We start from the raw sequence: 23,843 nt of genomic DNA, 5'->3' as shown, positions 1-23,843 counted from the left end.
GCCAGTACATCTTTTTTTTGGCCCGAATGGGGATGGTAAAATAATTTTGCTGCTGTCATATGTGCACAGGGGGTGCACCCATAGCATCCCACTCGCACTCTATCATCCTTATGTTTACATTGATGAATCTTGTTAGTGTGAACCAGTGAATTCCTAAGATTTGCTCCATGTCTATAGCTAATAAGTGAAGGTTGTGAGAAAGGTAGGGAATTATCTTTCTGAATGATTTTCCAATTTTCTCTAATAGATCTAACCAATAAATGTGATTAGATGTGGAAAAGCAATCCGCTCAGCTGTGTTGTTGGTCTTAGAAGGATTCACAGCAAATTTGCGCCGTGCTTGATCGAGAACATATATTAAGGTATCATGATCATAACCACTTTCAATGTTACAAGGGTGTATTTCCAAAATCTGTCTCTCGCAATTCTCCTTATCAGAATCATTCCTCAATGTACTAAGAAATATAAAACATTAGGAAGGCTTACTGGCTTGTTGGTTTCTGTGAGACTTTTGTGCCTCAATACCTTCCTTATATTGAATCATAGTGTATAGGCTATTAACATCCAATGTAACCAATAAAGCCCCTCATGTTGGAATTTTTTATGGACTTAAAATGACTAATCAAATCAGTGGAATCCCTCACACCTACCTGGCTGGAGATCAGTGCTTCCAGCCTAGATCAGACTGCAGTGGAGAGCTGTGGTCAGGGGAGTCAAAATGGAGGCTGCATCAGGGGAAGTGGAGTTCTGCCAACTCCACCGCCTTGAACTAGCAGCCATTAAAAAGCCTAGTAGACAGGCCTGTCTTTTAGGCAGCATATTTGCTGCCCGAAAAAAAAAAGGATTGGCAACAGCAGGCAGCTGTAATATAGCCAATGACATTGACTCACAGAACTTCTCACATGGCTTAGTCAGATTTTGGGGCAAACGACCAGAAATCTGGTTATTTTATTTTTTTTTACTCTCCCTAGCAGTACTAATAATTAAAAGGAGCAACACGTTTGATCAAACATACGTATCTCAAAGGTGTATATTTACACACAAAAAAGTTAAAATCCCAGCAGAAATACATATATATTGTTTTGTTTTTCGTTTCTTTTTATTGCAACAAGAACTGGTGCCTACCACAGATGCCCCTTCACTGGAGCAGACACTTTTAGAGGTTGGCATTAAAACCTGGACTAGAATATTGGAAAATTGTTGGTATTTATTTGCCATGAATAGCTACTGGCTAGCAACATTGTAAACCAGCAGTAAAGGAGAAATCTCAAACTATGGTTCCCAGATATTGATGACCTACAACTCCCAGAATTCTTTAAATGTAACATGTGGCCAGAGAATCATGGAAGTTGTAGTTCAGCAACATTGGGAGGGAGAAGGGGGAAAATGTTTGAAATGCTTGTCTTAAAGTGTCTCCCAAATTAATTTGGGTCCAAAATAAATATTTAAAGCAACTAATTGGAAAATCCATTTTTTTCCATGCACAATGACTAAAGATTATTATTGTGCTTATGATAATGTGAAGCTGTCCATGCATACTTGTCTTTTATGTTCCTTGTATTTTCTAAATATCCAGTACCAAAAATACTTGCTCCACCACCACACCCTGACCACACTTTTGGTGGCCCCCTCAATATTAATGCAAGCATGCTATATGGTATTGTGTGTCTTGCTTCTTGCAACAATTTTATATGAAGCAGAAATGCATTAGAGGTAAGCATGATTGGCCCCAAAACATTATGCTGCCTGGTAAATAAGGGCAAAATATTGATACCCCACCTGCACCAAACCTCACTGCCTAACGTCATGCCCACACATCTATTGAGATATATGAACATACACATATATAAATCACTACACCAGTCACCCCACTTGCAAACACTCCTACACGGCAACACCCTCACACATGCTCACCATAGGGACCGACATTTGTAACGGTTACCTGCTATTAACATCTTCTTTACAGACAGGCCAACATGAGGAATCGCTGGCAGTTTGTAACCGTTCCCTTTGAAATCCCACCATTAGGACACAGTGACAGTTTGTTACATTTACCTCTTTATAACATCTTATCACACACAGCCGACGTGCCAAGTCACAAGACATCATTGTGTGACCCATGATCTGCAATGTAGTAAAACAGGGAACATTGCCTTTAGGATAACTGACAGTCTGAAACTCCCAGAACATTTTCCCAAATTTAAGATAATTTGGGGCCATTTATTAGTTTCAGCAAAATCAGTTCTTCCTCGTTACTGGAAATCAGATATTGTACCATCAATAACTGTTTTACTGAATATATTTGAGTATTGGCTTTTAGGATGCCTTCTAATGCTATTAATTTGCTACGACATGAATGGACACCCTGGGAGGAAGATGTCAGAGGCTGTTATGGCCTATAAATTCTTGTGAAACATATGCCAGACCGGATAGCACAACATTTTTTTTTTTTTTTAAATTTGGCTTTATTTATGAGCACCAAGTTATTGTGTCATGTATGACATGCACACATTACAATTTATATAGTTCCTTAATACAACATGGACAAAGTATACATTTACAATGTGGTATTGGATTATACTATACTATATGGAATTATATTCCACTGTTTTTGGTTTTATTGTTTTCTTTACTGTTTTGTATTATTGAAAAATATGTTAATACAAATATATGAAAAGGGATAACTGACAGTCTGACCCAAGTTGCTTAAAGATGGCTGTCACAAAGGGAGAGTGGCAAAAGTGATTTCTTCAAAATGTCAATATATATGAATTGAAAAAAAAAGGGTAAAAATAATGTAAGATAAAGATTATATTATGGTATTAAAACATTTTAACAACAATTCTCTTTTAATATCATCATGTAGAATACCTCCGTGAAGACTCACTGGCAGTTTGTGAGTGCCACCTACCCAATGCAGAGTTTAAGTAATTCCTAACACCTTTTGTCTCACTCCTTATTAATCATTTAGATTGCAAGCTCACTGGGATATCTCAATCTGCACTATGGGGGGCGTGGCCCGGCTGTGAAGCTGTACAGACACACAAGCCAGGAGCTCCTGGGCCCAGGGCCAATTCCTGGCTAAAATCGGGGGCAAATTAAATAATCCTGAACCCCAACTCACCACAATTTGCTCCGCAGACACTTGTGAACAGGGGGATACCTCACATGACTAGAAAAACCGCCGGAATGACCAAGCTGAGGCCTGGGGCCTATACCAAGCAGGGCAAGGGAGAGGCGGCCGCTCTCCCGACCCACGTCCACACGCAGCACCCGCAGCAAATGGCTGTGTTCCCCCCCTTAGGACCGGTTGGGGTTATCCCGGTCCCAATCGTCTCGACTGGCAAGCCCCAGTGGACCCTAAAAGCAGACACCAACCCCTCTCACGCACCAAACTTACAGGCAGCTCGCCGCTTTGAAATGGCAGACACGCAGACTAATGGACAATCTGGGCCTCCACAACAAAGCCCCACCACAAAAGACTCTCTCAATACCCACCTGGACGAGCTGTTTGAGGCCTTCTGGGCACGGATCGCGGCCCGACACCAGGCAGAGCAATCAAAGCTGCTGGAGAACAGAAGCACGGAGGGCCAACAAGGCGCCATCGACCGGAGTGGGACCAGGCGGCCTTGGGAAAAGCCGTGAAAACACAGTATAAGAAGCTACACAACAGCCAATCTGGGCCGAGGGCCACCAGGGGATCAACCCCTGAGCATCGACCACGCAGGCAGAGACCCACCCGCCGACGGCGGCATACCACCAACACCAGGGTCTCCAGACCAGTCACGAAAGTGATGGACCCGGCTTTTACAAGTCCCCGAGTCCGTGGCCACAGGATGCCAGCCCTTCTACAGGCCCGGAGCAAGAGGGCGCCACCGGTTAGCTCCTGGCCAACTGCCAACCTCCACAATACCTCACACAATCGCAAGAAAGCACAACAGCATGCGCCCACGGCGAAGGCTCTAACATGGACGGTGCCAAAGCAGCAGAGCCCAACGGAGCTATCAGCAACACGGAGGTGTGACCCACGAAAGAGCAGACCTCAGCCCTGCATTAAACCTTGCAAGCCTTGTTCCTGACCACCGAAAAGCACAGCCTCAATCCTGGGACTCAAACCCCGGCACGCTCCAGTACAGACGGGGACTTTGCTCGACTGAAACGAGGCATAGGGTGAATGTTTTGTTCCACTAACTTTCTTGATAGGTGGGACCCCCTGGGGAATCGCCATAGCATGATGTGCCTTACACATAGCCGGTTAACTGCCTCTTACATGTTGACTCACTTTGTTTATCATAAAAAATGGCTACCATATAGTTGATAATCCTGATTGCTAGCAATGTTTCACTTACCCATGCATCCTCTCAGGATCTATGCTTGGACCTTCAGTTAGCCTGCTCTAGAAATGTATAGGTCTATGCCTAGACAGAATGTCAATATCTTCAACACCTGAGCAAGCTTGTTTATCATAGGATAGCAGGGGCGGACTGACCGGTCGGGCACTTCGAACATGGTCCGAGGGCCCGGCCGGGAGGGGGGCCCGCCATCAGGGGGCCCGCCCGCCCCTTTAAATGCTGCAGCCGCCTGAGTGCTCTCTTAAGAGCCTCAGGCGGCTGCAGCTTCTCACCTCCCCTCCCTTGTAGCGTGGCCGAGCTGCACTCCGGTCCGCGGTGCCCGGCCGGAGTGATAGGAAGGTGCACACTGTGCACCTTCCTGTCAGTCCGGCCGGGAACAGTAAACAGAAACTCCTGTTCCGCGTGGAACAGGAGTTTCTGTTTCCTGTACCCGGCTGGACTGACAGGAAGGTGCACACTCAGTGTGCACCTTCCTATCACTCCGGCCGGGCACCGCGGACCGGAGTGCAGCTCGGCCACGCTACAAGGGAGGGGGTAAACAGAGATTGGGAGGGGAGGGGGTAAAAAGAGATTGGGAGGGGAGGGGAGGGGGTAAAAAGAGATTGGGAGGGGAGGGGGTAAAAAGAGATTGGGAGGGGAGGGGGGAAAAAGAGATGGGGAGGGGAGGGGGGAAAAAGAGATTGGGAGGGGAGGGGAGGGGAGGGGGTAAAAAGAGGTTGGGAGGGGAGGGGGTAAAAAGAGGTTGGGAGGGGAGGGGGTAAAAAGAGAGTGGGAGGGGAGGGGGTAAAAGGAGAGTGGGAGGGGAGGGGGTAAAAAGAGAGGGGGGGGGTAAAAAGAGAGTGGGAGGGGGGGTAAAAAGAGAGTGGGAGGGGGTAAAAAGAGAGTGGGAGGGGGGTAAAAAGAGAGTAGGAGGGGGGTAAAAAGAGAGAGGGGGTAAAGAGAGGGAGGGGGGTAAAAAGAGGGAGGGGGAAAGAGAGAGAGGGGGGTAAAAAGAGAGGGAGGGGAGGTAAAAAGAGAGTGGGAGGGGGGTAAAAAGAGAGAGGGGGTAAAGAGAGGGAGGGGGGTAAAAAGAGGGAGGGGAAAGAGAGAGAGGGGGTAAAAAGAGAGGGAGGGGAGGTAAAAAGAGAGGGGGTAAAAAGAGAGGGGGGTAAGAAGAGAGAGGAGGGGGGTAAGAAGAGAGAGGAGGGGGGTAAGAAGAGAGAGGGAGGGGGTAAGAAGAGAGAGAGGGGGTAAGAAGAGAGGAGGGGGGAGTAAGAAGAGAGGGGGGAGAGTAAGAAGGGGGTAAGAAGAGGGGGAGGAGGGAGTAAGAAGAGGAGGAGGGGAGAGTAAGAAGAGGGGGGAGGGAAGAGTAAGAAGAGGGGGGAGGGGGTAAGAAGAGAGGAGGGGGGAGTAAGAAGAGAGGGGGGAGAGTAAGAAGGGGGTAGGAAGAGGGGAAGGGGGAGTAAGAAGGGGGTAAGAAGAGGGGGAAGGGGAAGTAAAAAGAGGAAGGGGGGAGTAAGAAGAGGGGGAGGGGGGAGTAAGAAGGGGGGAGGGAAGAGTAAGAAGAGAGGGAGGGGGGTAAGAAGAGGAGGGAGGGGGGAGTAAGAAGAGGGGGGAGGGGGTAAGAAGAGGGGGTAGTAAGAAGAGGGGGAGGGGGGAGTAAAAAGAGGAAGGGGGGAGTAAGAAGAGGGGGGGCGGGGTAAGAAGAGGGGGTAAGAAGAGGGAGGAGTTAGAAGGGGTGGGAGTAAGAAGAGGGGGAGGGGGGAGTAAGAATTCTGCCTCAGAATCGTAGTCATGGTGCTGGGCTGTTGTGGTTACTTTAGCTTGATCGGCTGAAGCCGTCATAACCCTGGATAGCGCTTTCTCCATAGAGGTGGAGATGACTTTAGCAATCATAGTTTGGAAGTCAGCCGGGTTCTGGGATGCTTCCATGATGTATAGGAGTAGGACTAATAATTAGGAAAAAAAACACTTGGCACAGGGATATGTAGGGCTAGGGGTCAGTCTGCACACCGTGAGTGAAGATACTTTGCAGTACCTAGTAAACCCCAGCAGGGTAAGTTATGTGTGTAACCACGAGGCAACAACACCCCAGCAGGGTGAGTACGTGAAATGCAAATAATGTGGTAGTAGCAATACCAGTTGTCCCCAGCAGGGTATATTGGGTTTTGTACTGGGCCTCACCCAGCGATATATACATAAATAGATGGCACGGAATCCACCTGACAGAGATAGTAGTGGGCTGCACCCTGAATGTATATATGTAGGTGGCACAAAATCCACCTGATAGCAGCGATGATACAGGGCTTCACCCAGTAAATGGCTGTGAGTGGCACAAAATCCACTGATACAGCTATAGAATTTAAGTTTATTCTGTAGTAGGATAAATAATTATAGGGGCCTCACCCCAATGTACAGGGTTAAAAAACCCTATTGTGCAGGTGGCAGAGAGGTGACTGATCTGTGAGAGACCCCTGCCTTTTTGCGTCCGATTACAGGGTGTCGGGAGCCGGAATGAGGGAGATCGCGGGTCTCCCAAGATGGCGGCCGTGGATCTCGCGAGATGCGAGATCCAAGATGACCGCCGGAGCGACGAGAAATTAGTAGCTTTCTCGTCGTGCTGACAAAACGTGCGTGCGGCTGTGAAGCCGCAAGGAAGAACGGGCGGTGGGAGGGAGATGGCAGGGTAGCGTTACCCTCAGTATGGAGACAGCGGTCCGACGGCGGAAAAAGCAGTCGGACCGAGAATGTGAGGAGAAAAAACCCCAGAGAGGGGAGAGAGAGGGGCAGGAAAGCCCCTGCAGAAAACACAAGGGGTAAAAACCCAGACACAAAAGTAGGAGAATAAAGGATAAACAAAGTAAGATAAAGAATAAACAGTAATAAGCAATACTTTTAGGTAATGGAAAAACCAAAGTGAACATATAGGAAAAAAACACCATAAATAATAGTTCAAAGGGAATAGCCAAAACTCTGACCTGTCTGCTGATGGAGCAGTAAAGAAAGAGGGGGAGGAGCCTCATCACTGTGAATACCACACCTCCTATTGCATTTTGAAAGGTTAATGTTTTCACTTTTCTTTACTGCTATGTGGAGTTAGTAAAGAGAGTTTAATGCAAAATAGGAAGCCTCCTGTCATGTGGTAAAATTTAGTAAAAAAAAAAGCACAGATGCACAGATTTACACACAGATAGATACACATACAGACACGAATGAAAATGTAGATTTTTAGCCACCCTCCTGTTTCCTACCTTTAGGGTGCAGGAGGATGGCTTCCCTGGCATCCAGTTGACTGCCTGAGGCTGACAGGAATTGGAGTCTCTCCCATTCCGCTCTCCCTCTCTCTGCCTTTCCCGTGCAGTGCTTTGTGTTAACTTGGAGGAAGTAACCGTCTGTCACTTCCTCCCAGCGGTGACATCATCACAGGGGCACGTCAGTGCTGCAGATATTACAGGGGCCCGGTCATCACTGAAATCACATTACCATCAGGTGAGCATAACTTAATTGGTCACACGATGGGTCCCCTCAACACGCGGCCTTGGTGCAGCACCGTATATTCACATGGCCTTTGATCTAAAATTCACTTTAAATTTCCAACTGGGTGGACATAGGTCTACAGAACAACTCCATACCCTCAAAAATACATGGCATCACAAGTTGCTCTGTCCTTTGCCTCATAATGCTACACTAATTCCCAAGTGTAGCAGGTAGAAGTGGATGAAAAAGCTCTATACAGTCAATAGGAAATAATTAATGCAGTTTGCTTGGCTGGACTTCCTCTGCATTAAATCTGAATGGTTATTTTATTATTATTATTATTAATATTATTGTCACGTTTCCTTGTGCTTTTTTGATATATATATATATACATTTTCTTTCTGGACAGAAGATAAAAATCTATTGAACATATTTCTATATGGTATTAAACCATTTATTTTGTGGATTATATTTTCATATCTCCCAACATTGGGAGGTATGCAGATTGGGATGGGAGCAGATGAGTGACACAATTTATGTCAATGGCACTCATAATGTGCAAGCCAGCGCACTGAAGGGGCTTGAAAGCACATTTCTTAAGAGTAGTCTATCAACTCTTTCCTTTCAACCTTCCTCTGCTATCTCCCACCTACTGTGCCTCCTCCCCCCAACAAACCCTCCCATCCTTCAGGCCTAAACAGATCCTTCACTACCCTTTGTGTAGCTGTCCTTTATCTCTTTAGATTGTAAGTTCTATGGGCAGGACCATCTTCACCTGCTGTTTCTGCATGTCAAACCAGTTTTTTAGAATTAAAAGTTTGTCTTGTTTACCTACTGTACTGCGGAATATGTTGGCGCTACATAAATAATTGTAATGGTAATTGTAACATTTGGGTGAATGTGTGTTTATCCTCCCATGAAAGGCTATGGGAAATGGAAATTAATGACCCAATCTATGCTTGCCTATAGTTTCTCCTGTTATAAAGGCCAAGTTACATTACAGCACTAAAAGTTACATTACTGCTTTTTTTTTGTAAATCTTTTTTTTATTGAGACAATGTGTTATGTGGTACAGAATGCCAACAAAAGTAAAGGAGTTAGTGCATATGACAAGACTTTAAACATACAGTTGATTAATATACTCCTGGATAATCTGTGTCATTTTTTACCTATAGTAAACATGCTAGCCTAACTAGGAACAACTGGCTATACTATAGAATGCTGTATAACAATTAAGAGGCAATTCAGTGCAGTTTATAATGTAAAATAGAAGAGAGTAATGTTTACATAGTAGAGATTGAGTTGAGGTTTACGCTATGCGATATGCTGGCTCTATGTACCGTGAGTGGTGATCACCATGCACGTAGTGGGTAAATATACGCAGAATTAACATTCAGCATGGTATGTAGCTTAATTTAAGGATGGGAGTTACATGCGCCAAGAGTGAGTTATAACATGCTGACTTCAATCTGTAATGCACGCTATATATACCACTGGAGTCTGGTCCAAGAACTAAAAAATTGCATTACATGCTAGGTCAAATTACTCATTCAGCAATGTTTGTCATGAGAGCAGAGTAAAATTATAAGTGAATAGGCAGAAATAAAACAAAATATACTCTTCCTCAGCAAAGAATTAGGGGGTTTCTTATCGGGTATGTCCAATTACGCGGTATCTCCTATGAATAATGAGGAGCCCCGGTTGCAGGTTTGGTTACCCGGTCAGCCGATCCCCAACAGCGGTAGAGGTATTACAAGCGTAGGGAAGTCCCACTGAGCATCTACCAAAGTGTATTAGGTTCTCCTCCATCCCTGGGCCTGTGTGAGGGTAAGTATCACTAGTCCGTGTTCTTGGGTGCTCTTCGGGACCAAGCTCGTCACGTGACTGGGATTTGCATAGGGTCCATGGCGGGTGTTTCTCCGCTTGTGCGGCAAATGCAGGGAGGCAGTGCTTCGAGGTGCATTAAGTCCTGGAGGGTGAACAGCATGGTAAGTATTCGGTTGGCGGGTTTATAGTCGGGAACAGTCGGGGAAGGGGGGGGGGGCGCCAGGTATGATAGATTTTCCTCCAGCCCCAGGCCTTTTGGAGAGCTGACAATATCTATCCATGGACTCGGTACTAGTGATGTCCCGAACGGTTCGCTGGCGAATAGTTCCTGGTGAACATAGCATATTCGCATTCACCACGGATGGCGAACATATGCGATGTTCGGTCCGCCCCCTATTCGTCATCATTGAGTAAACTTTGACCCTGTAACTCACAGTCAGCAGACACATTCCAGCCAATCAGCAGCAGACCCTCCCTCCCAGACCCTTCCACCTCCTAGACAGCATACAATTTAGATTAATTCTGAAGCTGCATTCATTTTTGTAATTTTTCGTATTTTTTTTTGTTTGTCTTTATTATACATTATCCTCCATAGCCAGTAACCTGTGTTTATTATACATTATCCCCCCATAGCCAGTAACCTGTGTTTATTATACATTATCCCCCCATAGACAGTAACCTGTGTTTATTATACATTATCCCCCCATAACCAGTAATCTGTGTTTATTATACATTATCCCCCATAGCCAGTAACCTGTGTTTATTATACATTATCCTCCCATAGCCAGTAACATGTGTTTATTATACATTATCCCCCCCATAGCCAGTAACCTGTGTTTATTATACATTATCCCCCCATAGCCAGTAACCTGTGTTTATTATACATTATCCCCCCATAGACAGTAACCTGTGTTTATTATACATTATCCCCCCATAACCAGTAATCTGTGTTTATTATACATTATCCCCCATAGCCAGTAACCTGTGTTTATTATACATTATCCTCCCATAGCCAGTAACATGTGTTTATTATACATTTTCCCTCCCATAGCCAGTAACCTGTGTTTATTATACATTATCCCCCCATAGCCAGTAACCTGTGTTTATTATACATTATCCTCCCATAGCCAGTAACCTGTGTTTATTATACATTATCCCCCCATAGCCAGTAGCCTGTGCTTATTATACATTATCCTCCCATAGCCAGTAACCTGTGTTTATTATACATTATCCCTCCCATAGCCAGTAACATGTGTTTATTATACATTATCCCCCCCATAGCCAGTAACCTGTGTTTATTATACATTATTCCTCCATAGCCAGTAACCTGTGTTTATTATACATTATCCCCCCATAGCCAGTAACCTGTGTTTATTATACATTATCCTCCCCATAGCCAGTAACCTGTGTTTATTATACATTATCCTCCCATAGCCAGTAACCTGTGTTTATTATACATTATCCCCCCATAGCCAGTAACCTGTGCTTATTATATTATCCTCCCATAGCCAGTAACCTGTGTTTATTATACATTATCCCTCCCATAGCCAGTAACCTGTGTTTATTATACATTATTCCTCCCATAGCCAGTAAACTGTGTTTATTATACATTATCCCTCCATAGCCAGTAACCTGTGTTTATTATACATTATCCCCCCATAGCCAGTAACCTGTGTTTATTATACATTATCCCTCCCATAGCCAGTAACCTGTGTTTATTATACATTATCCTCCCATAGCCAGTAACCTGTGTTTATTATACATTATCCCCCATAGTCATTTATCGTTGGACCTAGGCAGCATGATGTCTTAGGCCGGCCCAGAGAGTGAGTGAGTGAGTGAATAATATAATATATATGTTCAGAAACATATTAGTAATATATGTAAATCGGGTTCATGCAAAAAGGTCAAGTATTTTAACTGGGCACTAGTTCTAGGTGGGATATAGTGGTATAGCGGATGGATGAGTAGTTTGGTTCGTTTTAGAGGTTCGTAGAGAAAGTATATAGTGATCATGATTTTTAGCGATATCCAATATTTTTAAGGTGGTCTCAAACAAACCTAAAATGCTATATAAAATTTGTGGGAATATCGAATAGTCGTGTACAGTAAATCAGAGAGGGCTCAGAATATCGAACCATCGATCGGTAACCTGGATGAAGTAGGGGGTCTATCTGTTTTATTAAATACGCGGTAATATGCTTTTAATGGGATAAGACGTTAGGAAAGGTGTGTGATTGGGATAAGTGGTTGTGGCTGTATTTACCTTATCCTGGGACCGACCTGGGTCCTTAGCTTGAGCCGCGCGTGGCTGGATCACTCCTGCCTCCACACGAGCCACATGCGGCTTGATCTCCTCTTCTGACTTAGCCGCGTGCACTGACTGCAGTGATCGGTCACGTGGCCCGCCTGGCACTAGGAGCACGGCTCGAGTCACGAGCTCGCTCTTAAAAGGGCAGTGGGAGCCAAAAGTTGATTCAGGCTCCCATTGGCCCACGTCATTCCAGCACCCCCACACACAAACGCTTTGCAAATGGGGGGTTAGCGGTTGTGCAAATGGACTGTTTGCGGTTGTTTGCGGTGCGTTGAACGGGGAGTTTGGTCTGTCACTGTGAAACCCTTACACTACCTCATCGATACAACAACATACCTGATGTTTTAAAGCACGTTATTCCAAACAATTTAGGAATGTTAGGTGATTTATGCCCTTTATGGATTAAAACAGGACTCTGCATCAACTATGTAATTTTCCATGGGAGTTTTGCCATGGATTCCCCTCCGGCATGCCACAGTCCAGGTGTTAGTCCCCTTGAAACAACTTTTCCATCACTATTGTGGCCAGAAAGAGTCCCTGTGGGTTTTAAAATTCGCCTGCCTATTGAAGTCTATGGCGGTTCGCCTAGTTCGCCTGTTCACGAACATTTGCGGAAGTTCGCGTTCGCCGTTCACGAATGGAAAATTTTATGTTCGCAACATCACTACTCGGTACCTGTGTACGAACAAGTCCTGTCCCCTCAAGGGGCATTTGGAAGAACGATGTGGTATCCGCCACTAGCGGCATGCGATCTTCCACCTGTGTGGTAAATGTCTCAACGTCATGCCTCTACTGGCTTTCGCCTAGGCGAGCGGTCGTTGGTGCGGTGAGGTGTGTGGGTGAGTACGTTGCCCGGAGGGGTCTCTCTCATCGCCCTTCATGATCTGTTCTCCGGTCTCTGGTTGGACCGAATGGCAGTGGAACGTGCCTGTAGCTTGTCCCAGAATGCCTTGAATAATAATAATTATTATTATGTTATTATTTATATAGCGCCAACAAATTCCGCAGGGAGTACGGACAGAAGATTGATGTAAGTCTTCAGCAGAGTGTAAGGGCCTAGACGGGACATACTTGTGTATTAGGGAGGATAGATAGGTGGGAGCAGCATTTTAGAGATTTGAAAGTAAGAACCAGAATTTAAAATTGAGCCCTATATCTTACAGGAAGCCAATGTAGGGACTGACAGAAGGGTGAGGCGTGGGCGGTGTGGGCGGACAGGAAGATGAGCCTCGCCGCTGAATTCATTATGGAGCACGTAAGACCACTGAGAAGCGGATTACAGTAGTCAACGAGAGAAAGGACAGTGGAATGGACCAGCACCTTAGTCGCATCTGGTGTTAAGTAGGGTTGGATGCGCGCAATGTTTTTGAGATGGAAGTAGCAGGATTTGGCTAAAGACGGAACATGAGGCTTGATGGAGAGGTCGGAGTCAAAGAGAACACCTAGGCAGTGAGCCTGCGTGGTGGAGCTGATGGTAGCACCGTTGACTTGGAGGGAGGCAGACACAGGAGTAGCAACACTTGAGGGAGGAAAGACCAGAATTTCAGTTTTGGTCGAGTTGAGTTTAAGGAAGTGGGCAGCCATCCAGTTAGAAATAGCAGAGAGGCAGTCAGAGACACTAGTCAAGAGGGACGGGGAGAGATCATGAGAGGACAGATAGATTTGCATGTCATCCGCATAGAAATGATATTGGAAGTCAAAGGAGCTAATTAGTTTACCAAGGGAGGCAGTATAGATGGAGAACAGTAGGGGACCAAGGACTGAACCTTGGGGGACACCAACAGAGAGGAGTTGGGGAGAAGAAGTAGAGCCAGAGAAAGAAACACTGAAAGAGCGCTGGGAGAGGTAGGAGGAGCACCAGGAGAGAGCAATATCTTGTAGACCGATATTGCGGAGGATGAGAAGAAGCTGTTGATGATCAACAGTGTCAAGTCGCAGAAAGGTCAAGGAGAATTAGGATAGAGTAGTGACCACGAGATTTTGCAGCGAGTAGATCATTGGATACTTTGGTCAGTGCCGTTTCTACAGAGTGCTTAGTGCGGAAACCAGACTGAAGCAGGTCTAGCAGAGAATTGGACTCGAGGAAGTTTGTCAGTCTCGCATACACAACTATTTCAAGGATCTTAGATGCAAAAGGCAGTAGCGAGATAGGATGGTAGTTGGACGGGGAGTTAGGGTCAAGGTTGGGCTTCTGTAGAATTAGGGTTATAGTTGCATGTTTGAAGGGCGATGGAAATATGCCAGAGGAGAGAGAGAGAGATTAAGAATTTTAGTGAGAGGTAGAGAAAGAGAAGAAGACAGTACGGATGAGATGCGAGGGAATTGGATCTAGGGAGTAGGTGGTGGGGCAGGAGTACTGGAGCAGAGCAGAAACCTCTTCCGCTGTAATTAGTATGAATTGACATAGTACAGCAGAGGGAGTGAGGTTAGGGGAAGTATTGTAAGGGGAAGAAGAAATATGAGATCTCTTCCCTGATTGTAGCGATTGCAAAGTCTGAGGCAGTCAAGTTAGTAGGTGGAGGAGGAGCAATAGGGCAAAGGAGAGAGTTAAATGTTTGAAATATGCTTTTTCATATATTTTTTTTTACTCAAAAATAATACCTGCTGATTTTTATTGATATGGAAATTTTAGTTTTTGCCTCAGGAGACAATGAACAGATATCACTTTATTTGTAGCTTAATTACCAAGTGTAGATTGCAATTCAGTTGTAGGTAATTGGCACCCTACAGTATTTTGCAGTCAAATATTTTTTTTAACAGGCTAAATTCCCCCAAACTGATATTGACAATTATCAGAATAGTTGAATCTGCATACACACTGTGAAAACGTTTACCCAAATTAGGTGCAAATGTGAAACTTTGTAGATAACCCACTTCTATACAATTCAGTCATAATTGTTCCTTTTCTTCAAAATATCATCTGTCTGTCTGTCTCGATCAATACATTTCTGCAGACCACCATTGTTTTAAATAATTGTAATTAATTCATAAACAACTATAGTTTAAATATAATTTTAATCTCTGTATTTGTAAGGACTTCATAATTTGGCATTGGCAGAAAGATGATGCTGTAGTGTGTGGTGCCCTCTAGTGGCCAATTTTGGATTTGTAATAAAATGAGACATGCATTAATAAGAAAGTAAATATATTATCATGGATTGCATAATGTTGTAAAACTACTAAAACATATTTACATTTGCAGAGAGGCAACCCACTCTTTTATTTCGAAAGAGTGATATATAATCATTACCTTTTTACTGTGTTTTCATTAGCCATTGTAATATATTTCACAGTGCTGGTAATTTATAAATAAAATAAAGTGAGAATAATATGAAAGACATTTGATAAAAATTGCCTAATTTGCATTAGTTCTCTTTCAACAAACCCAGGATGTATCTTAATCCAGGAGCAAGATGAAAAGTTGCATATGAAAACTTAATAACTATGACTCTGCATTCACTCTTAATGAATGCCATGGAGATATTTACCTGATATCCAGTTTCAGCACTGGGGAGCAGGCATATATTCCCGCTCCGCTGTGCCACTCACAATGCTGAGTTGGTAAACCAAGATAGTTTGATATCCTTAGCTTGTGCATGGTGGCCAAGAAACAAGTGTAATGTACCAGTACCTCTATAGTGGAAAACATTCCATTTACTTTAATACAAATTGCACTCACAAAAATATATATATGGTAAATACAGAAGAACCCAAGAACGCCTTTAGTGATAGTAATGGGGATACAAAATGAACATAAACCATAATAATGCAATATAAAAAAAAAATTTAATACAATTTAATAAATCTTTCCAACCCATTTAATCTGCACTATGCCAACATTTTCAGGGGAAAATAAAATGCTATATTGTCTTTCCTACCTTTGGCCTCTTATAAGCAGGGCCGTTTGAATGGATTTGGGGGACCCAAGCAAAGTGGACATGGAGGCCCCCCCAACACTCCTCACACATACGCAAAGCCTACAGGAACCACAGCATAGCCATACAGTTTAAGTTTACCCACACTTTATATAAATAAAAAAGTTTACAGTGCAAATACTGCTGTTGTATATAATGTGCATACAATTTGAACATTTTTCACAATTGAACATTTGCAAAAAACATCACTGTACCATAAAATCAAATATAAATTTAAAAAGTGCACAATAACTAAATCCAACATACTAAAAACACACACACATACATACATACATACACGTTTTTCAGTTCTCACAAACATGTGCAAATTATCTATAACTGCTGTGCACTTAGTGTGAAAGAGCTCCCTCTCCTGCCCCCTTTCCCAGAGAGCTCTCTTCTGTCCCTTAGAGCTCTGCCCTGCCTCTTGGTGGTCTTTCCTCTCCCCCCACCCTCCCCTACCAGTCTCTTCTCACCCTCCCCCACCCCCGTGTTCTCCTCATCTCCGCTTCTCCTCACCCCCCTCCCTGTGTTCTTCTTACTCCTCCCCCCTCCCTGTGTTCTTCTTACTCCTTCCCCCCCTGTGTTCTTCTTACTCCTTCCCCCCCTCCCTGTGTTCTTCTTACTCCTTCCCCCCTCCCTGTGTTCTTCTTACTCCTTCCCCCCTCCCTGTGTTCTTCTTACTCCTTCCCCCCCCTGTGTTCTTCTTACTCCTTCCCCCCCTCCCTGTGTTCTTCTTACTCCTTCCCCCCTCCCTGTGTTCTTCTTACTCCTTCCCCCCCTCCCTGTGTTCTTCTTACTCCTTCCCCCCTCCCTGTGTTCTTCTTACTCCTTCCCCCCCTCCCTGTGTTCTTCTTACTCCTCCCCCCTCCCTGTGTTCTTCTTACTCCTCCCCCTCCCTGTGTTCTTCTTACTCCCCCCTCCCTGTGTTCTTCTTACTCCCCCCTCCCTGTGTTCTTCTTACTCCTCCCCCTCCCTGTGTTCTTCTTACTCCTCCCCCTCCCTGTGTTCTTCTTACTCCTACCCCCTCCCTATGTTCTTCGTATTACTCCCCCCTCCCCCTCCCTATGTTCTTCTTACTCCCCTCCCACCCTCCCTGTGTCCTTCTTACTCCCCCCTCCCTGTGTCCTTCTTACTCCCCCTCCCTGTGTCCTTTTTACTCCCCCCTGTTTTTTTTACTCCCCCTATGTTTTTTTTACTCCCCCTCCCCCTCCCTGTTTTTTTTTACTCCCCCCTCCCCCTCCCTGTGTTTTTTTTACTCCCCCTCCCCATGTTTTTTTTACTCCCCCCTCTGCCTCCCTGTTTTTTTTACTCCCCCTCCCTGTTTTATTTTTACTCCACCCCCTCCTTATGTTCTTTTTACTACCCCCTCCCTCCCTCCCCATGTTTTTTTTACTCCCCCCTCTGCCTCCCTGTTTTTTTTACTCCCCCTCCCTATGTTTTTTTTTTACTCCACCCCCTCCTTATGTTCTTTTTACTACCCCCTCCCTCCCTCCCCATGTTTTTTTTACTCCCCCCTCTGCCTCCCTGTTTTTTTTACTCCCCCTCCCTATGTTTTTTTTTTTACTCCACCCCCTCCTTATGTTCTTTTTACTACCCCCTCCCTCCCTCCCCATGTTTTTTTACTCCCCCCTCTGTCTCCCTGTTTTTTTACTCCCCCTCCCTATGTTTTTTTACTCCACCCCCTCCTTATGTTCTTTTTACTACCCCCTCCCTCCCTCCCCATGTTTTTTACTCCCCCCTCTGCCTCCCTGTTTTTTTTACTCCCCCTCCCTATGTTCTTTTTTTTTACTCCCCCTCCCTATGTTTTTTTTACTCCACCCCCTCCTTATGTTCTTTTTACTACCCCCCTCCCTCCCTCCCCATGTTTTTTTTACTCCCCCCTCTGCCTCCCTGTTTTTTTTACTCCCCCTCCCTATGTTCTTTTTTTTTCTCCCCCTCCCTATGTTTTTTTACTCCACCCCCTCAGGCGGCTGCAGCCTTATAGGAAACACCGGCTCTGCTCGGGGCCCCGGGCCAGCTCAGGGCCCCAAGCAATTGCTTGGTTTGCCTGCCTGCTAGTGACGGGCCTGCTTATAAGGCACCCTGTGCTGATATTCAGCCAATGGATAGAAGCGCAATGACGTTTTTAATGAATTAATCAATTTAGAGGAATTCCAATATTCCTTTACTCGATCATGTGCCATCAGCATCCCACACCTCGTTTCCGTTACCTTTAGAGAGGTTTCTGACATCAGGCATTCCACAGACCCGGAAACAGACAAGATACTTGTGTCCCACAACTTCTCCAAAAGTCTATTTAATGCTCTACTTAACAGCCAACTGAGGAGAGAGACAGAAAGCTACAAATGGTTATATAAAAGTGCCATAAGTACACTTGTGTCATGATTTCTTAGTGACCTAACATGCAAAGTGTAAAAGATCCAGGCGGTAGGAAGTTTTTTTTATAGTCTGTATCTTTAACCACATAGCCACTCCATCAAAACAGGATGGAGCCACGAGGGTGGAATCGGAACCTCTGAATAGATTTTAGGGACTGTGGTAAGGGTCACTCTCCACCTGATGGACATCCCCAGGCTGTGTCACAGCCTCGGCAACAAAAGGTAATGTGACAACTTGTAATGAAATGGTTTAAAATTCAACAGATATGTGTAGAAATAAATCTTCTCTAGTCACCAGATTAAAGGCTTAATCTTTATGTTTATGTCACCATGCACCTCTGTTCAAAGTTAGCTACTGTGATGTTACTCCTACTATCTTTTCCTATGCTGAGTACCACTTACTATGTAATGTAATGTTTTACATTCATATGGCTATATCGAATTGCCATTTTATATATACATACAACTTATCGGTGTTGATACCATACTGCCCTATGTACTTTTTGTGTCTTTTATATCTGTAGATTTCCTTTTGTTTTAGTTGTTGAATGTAGAAGATTGTCAGGAAAATTGAGATCTCTACAGATTTCAGCATATAAGAGGATAATACTTTTTTCCACTGGTCTTCTAATACAGTAATGGAAAAAAAGTATTTGATCCCCTGCTGATTTTGAACAATTACCCACTGACAAAGAAATGATCAGTCTATAATTTTAATAGTAGGTGTATTTTAACAATGAGAGACAGAATAACAAAAAAAATTAAATCCAGAAAAACGCATGTCAAAAAAGTTATAAATGGATTTGCATGTCAATGAGCGAAATAAATATTTGATCCCCTATCAATCAGCAAGATTTCTGGCTCCCAGGTGTCTTAAAGAGAGTGCTCCTAATCTCAGCTCATAACCTGTATAAAAGACACCTGTCCACAGAAGCAATCAATCAATCGGATTCCAAACTCGCCACCATGGCCAAGACCAAAGAGCTGTCCAAAAATGTCAGGGACAATATTGTAGACCTACACAAGGCTGGAATAGGCTACAAGACCATCGCCAAGCAGCTTGGTGAGAAGGTGACAACAGTTGGTGCGATTATTCGCAAATGGAAGAAACACAAAATAACTGTTTTGTCTCCCTTGGTCTGGTGCTCCATGCAAGATCTCACCCCGAGGAGTTTCAATGATCATGAGAACAGTGCGAACTACACGAGAGGATCACCAAGAAAACAATTGGTAACAAACTACGCAATAAAGGAATGAAATCCTGCAGCGCCCGCAAGGTTCCCCTGCTCAATTAAGCACATGTACAGGTCCATTTGAAGTTTGCCAATGAACATCTGAATGATTCAGAGGAGAACTGGGTGAAAGTGTTGTGGTCAGATGAGACCAAAATCAAGCTCTTTGGCATCAACTCAACCAGCCGTGTTTGGAGTAGGAGGAATGCTGCCTATGACCCCAAACATAGAGGTGGAAACATTATGCTTTGGGGGTGTTTTTCTGCTAAGGGGACAGGACAACTGCACCGCATCAAAGGGATGATGGATGAAGCCATGTACCGTCACATCTTGGGTGAGAACCTCCTTCCCTCAGCCAGGGCATTGAAAATGGGTCGTGGAAGGGTATTCCAGCATGACAATGACCCAAAACACACAGCCAAAGCAACAAAGGAGCGGCTCAAGAAGAAGCACATTAAGGTCCTGGAGTGGCGTAGCCAGTCTCCAGACCTAAATCCCATAGAAAATCTGATCTGTGGAGGGAGCTGAAGGTTTGAGTTGCAAAACATCAACCTTGAAACCTTAATGACTTGGAGAGGATCTGCAAAGAGGAGTTGGAGAAAATCACTCCTGAGCTTTGTGCAAACCTGGTGGCCAATTACAAGAAATGTCTGACCTCTGTGATTGCCAACAAGGGTTTTGCCACCAAGTACTAAGTCGAAGGGGTCAAATACTTATTTCACTCATTGACATGCAAATCAATTTTTAACTTTTTTGACTTGTGTTTTTCTGGATTTTTTTTTTTTAATTCTGTCTCTCACTGTTAAAATACCTGCCATTAAAATTATAGACTGTTCATTTCTTTGTCAGTGGGCAAATGTTCAAAATCAACAGGGGATCAAATACTTTCCCCCCTCACTGTATAAGATGTTGGATATTCATATATCTTTTAATGTCTGTCGGATTATGTCAGTGTTTCTGAGAGTACTATGTTAGTATATGTGTATATCAGTGTTCCTGTATGCAATGTGAAATTAGGATATGAGCCCCCATAGATTTCGTAATTTGCAATCAATTGTGAGGTGCAGTTCCCATGACATCCATCCAGCCTTAAGGGCTAATTGAGCATTCTAGGAATTGTAGATAACTGGGGTTTATACAAATGTATGTGATATACAATGCCCATGAAACTGGATTTAGGAGTACTAAATCCACAATCCACAATATGCTGCATACGTTTATTAAAGGACATTTTAATCACAAATGTTTTGAGTACACTTGTTTGTCAATGCTAATGTCCCTCCGTGCTGGACTGAAGATTGCTAAATGCCACACTATATTATTACATTCTTCATGATTATGTGATTCCAACCTTCCTGTTTCATGGCAATGCTCAGTGTGCAAAGAAATGTCCTTAAATGGAATGGTGAGAAAAAAAATAGAAGAAGTCCAGGCACTCTCAGGATACAAAAATGCAATTTTTTGAACCCACTGCAACGTTTCGACCTACACGGTCTTTGTCAAGCTTTGTATCCTGAGAGTGCCTGGACTTCTTCTATTTTTTCTCATCAAACACTTGGTTCCTGGTACTGGCAGGGCCGGATTAACATAGGGGCTGATGGAGCTGCAGCTCCAGGCCCAGGCCCATGGAATAGGCCCACTGATTTAAAAAAAAAAAAAATTTTTTTTTACACACTATGCATAGGATTGCCAGGTATTTCTCATGTATTTCTTAGGGTTGCCAGGTATTTCTCAGAAGTATTTCTCAGGTATTTGAGGCTGCCTAGCCGGTGCCGGTATTGCAGTAATACCGGCAATACAAATGTCTGTCTCAGTATAAACAGAGATTATTCTGCAGTACCAGCGCCGGCCAGTAGGGGTCGCTGTTTGTGTGGATAGAGGCAGTGATAAGAAGTTACGGCATCTCCCTCCCTGCCTCTCTACTCACTGATCCACGGGGGAGCAGCTCTGCACAGAGAGTCCAGACAGCAGCTCCAAGACATGGGGATGCTGAGACATTGGGACACTGGGGAACATGGAGACCCTGAGACACTAGGGACACAGTGGCCCCATGTCTCGCAGTGGCCACTAGTCTGTGTCCCCATGTCTCCCAGCCACTGTCCCTAGTGTCTCAGTGGCCCCATGTCTGCCAGTGTTACCATGTGTCCCCATGTCTCTAAGTGTCCCCTAGTGTCCTAGTGACATTGGGACATTGGGAGACATGGGGACACAGACTCTAAGGGACACTGGAAGACATGGGGATACAAACATTAGGGGACACTGGGTGACATGGGGGCACTGAGACACTAGGGGACAATGAGAGACATGGAAACACTGGGGGACACAGGGAGACATGGGGATACTGGGCGACTTTGAGACCTAGGAGACATGGGGCACTCCCAGTGTCCCCACATCTCCCAGCCAGTGTGCCTAGTATCTCAGTATCCCCATGTGTCCCTGGTGTCTCTCAGTGTCTGTAGTGTGCCAGTGTCCCTAGTGTTTCCTAGTCTCCCAAAGTCCCCTAGTCCCCCAATGTCCCCATGTCTCCTAGTGTCTCAGTGTCCCCTAGTATAAAAGAAAAAATCTCAGGCACTCACTGTAATAGATTTAGGCAGGTTTATTGGACACCGCAACGTTTCGACCTTTACCCAGGTCTTTATCAAGTCTCCAGTGTCCCCTAGGTATCAGTGTCCCCTATGTATCAGAGTGTTTCAGTGCCCCATGTCTCTCAGTGCCCGATGTCTCTCAGTGCCCGTAGTGTCTCAGTGTCCCCTAGTATAAAATAAAAAAATCTCAGGCACTCACTGTGATAGCTTTAGGCAGGTGAATTGGACACTGCAACATTTTGACCTGTACCCAGGTCTTTATCAAGTCTCCAGTGCCCCCTACATATATCACAGTGTCTCAGTGCCCCATGTCTCCCAGTGTCCCCTCGTGTCTATCACCCTGTGTCCCCATGTCTCCCAGTGTCCCCAAGAGTCTCAGTGTCCCAAGGTCTCCCAGTGTTCCCTAGTATCTGTGTCCCCATGTCTCTCAGTGTCCCAATGTCTCTCAATGTCCCCTAGTGTCCTAGTGACATGGGGACACTGGGAGACATGGGGACACAGACACTAAGGGACTGGGAGACATGGGGACACAGACATGCACCCTTTTTGTGTATGTTCACCCTTTCGGACGTTCTGGTTATGTGATTTGTGTCAGTGGCCCACCCTTTTACCGCATCCATAGACTTCCTGCTTTACTGGACACTGCTGTTACTTGAAAGATGAAAGCGTGAGATTAGCAAAGGGTTTGTGTTTTCTCATAGTTGCATCCTATGAGTTTCCCTCCAGCATCATCTCCATCAGATACATGACGCTTAGGAGGTAGGACTGTTTTAGTGTTTTTGGTCAATAAGATTTTGTAATTAGGCCCATCATAATTATCAGCACCAGGCCCACTGGGCTCTTAATCCGGCCCTGCGTACTGGGGCTGGTCTGGTGCACCGGGATACATTTCAAATGGGTTTGAGTGCAGTTCCACATTCCTGCTATAGTATACTTATATGGAATGGTGTGAGAAAATCAGTGTTGAAGAACCTGACTGTTTTTTTAGAGCCTTCACCTCAACAACTTCAAACATCTTTGTGATGACATGTAATATTGCCTGCAAGCCAGGATTAATCACCCAATGTCAGTGCACAATGGAAGGAATACTATACAGCAGTGTTCCAACATCTAGTTAAATTTGATTGGAGGTCTTTAAAGCAACACAGAAGAGGACCAACTCCATCAATGGGAGTGAAAGTATCAATACAAGGGTGGATAAACCACAAGAGATAGGCAACATGAAGCAGACGCAAATGAGGAAGGGATGGGGATGGCCTGGATAAGAAAGGGGCTACGTGACAATAAAAGTGAGAAGTTTACAAAAAATGTGGTTTGCCAAACTGGTATGGAAGCACGCCATGCTGACTGAGAGATAATCTGAAGAGCTCCAATTGAAGAGCGGAATTTATAATAAATGGGACAATAAATTGGACAATTACACAGTGACACAGGAACAATAGGTAGATGAGGACCCTGATCACACAAGCTGACAGTCTAGAGGAGGTGGGATACAAAAACTCAATAGGGCAGTAAGGGTGACAGCCACCAAACATGGTGTAAAAGTAGCAGGAATGGAGGTGAGAGTGGAGTGTGGCTCTTTAGTCACACAGAGCTGCCCATGCGCCCTGAGATTGCATTGAGTGCTGCAAACACATCTCAATTACGCACCTGTGCTGCACTTTCTGTGAACACTTCTCTGATGTCTCTAGAAACGTAACAGCAGGAAATAATCCTAGGATGGCAAATTGGAGTCTGTCTCGCTTTACCTAGACTGTTGAGTGCTATGGATTTCAGAAACAAG

Source organism: Pelobates fuscus, chromosome 1, assembly GCF_036172605.1.
Source record: "Pelobates fuscus isolate aPelFus1 chromosome 1, aPelFus1.pri, whole genome shotgun sequence".
NCBI classification, from domain to species: domain Eukaryota; kingdom Metazoa; phylum Chordata; class Amphibia; order Anura; family Pelobatidae; genus Pelobates; species Pelobates fuscus.
The sequence above is the reverse complement of the archived record's forward strand: the minus strand, read 5'-3'. Positions refer to the sequence as shown.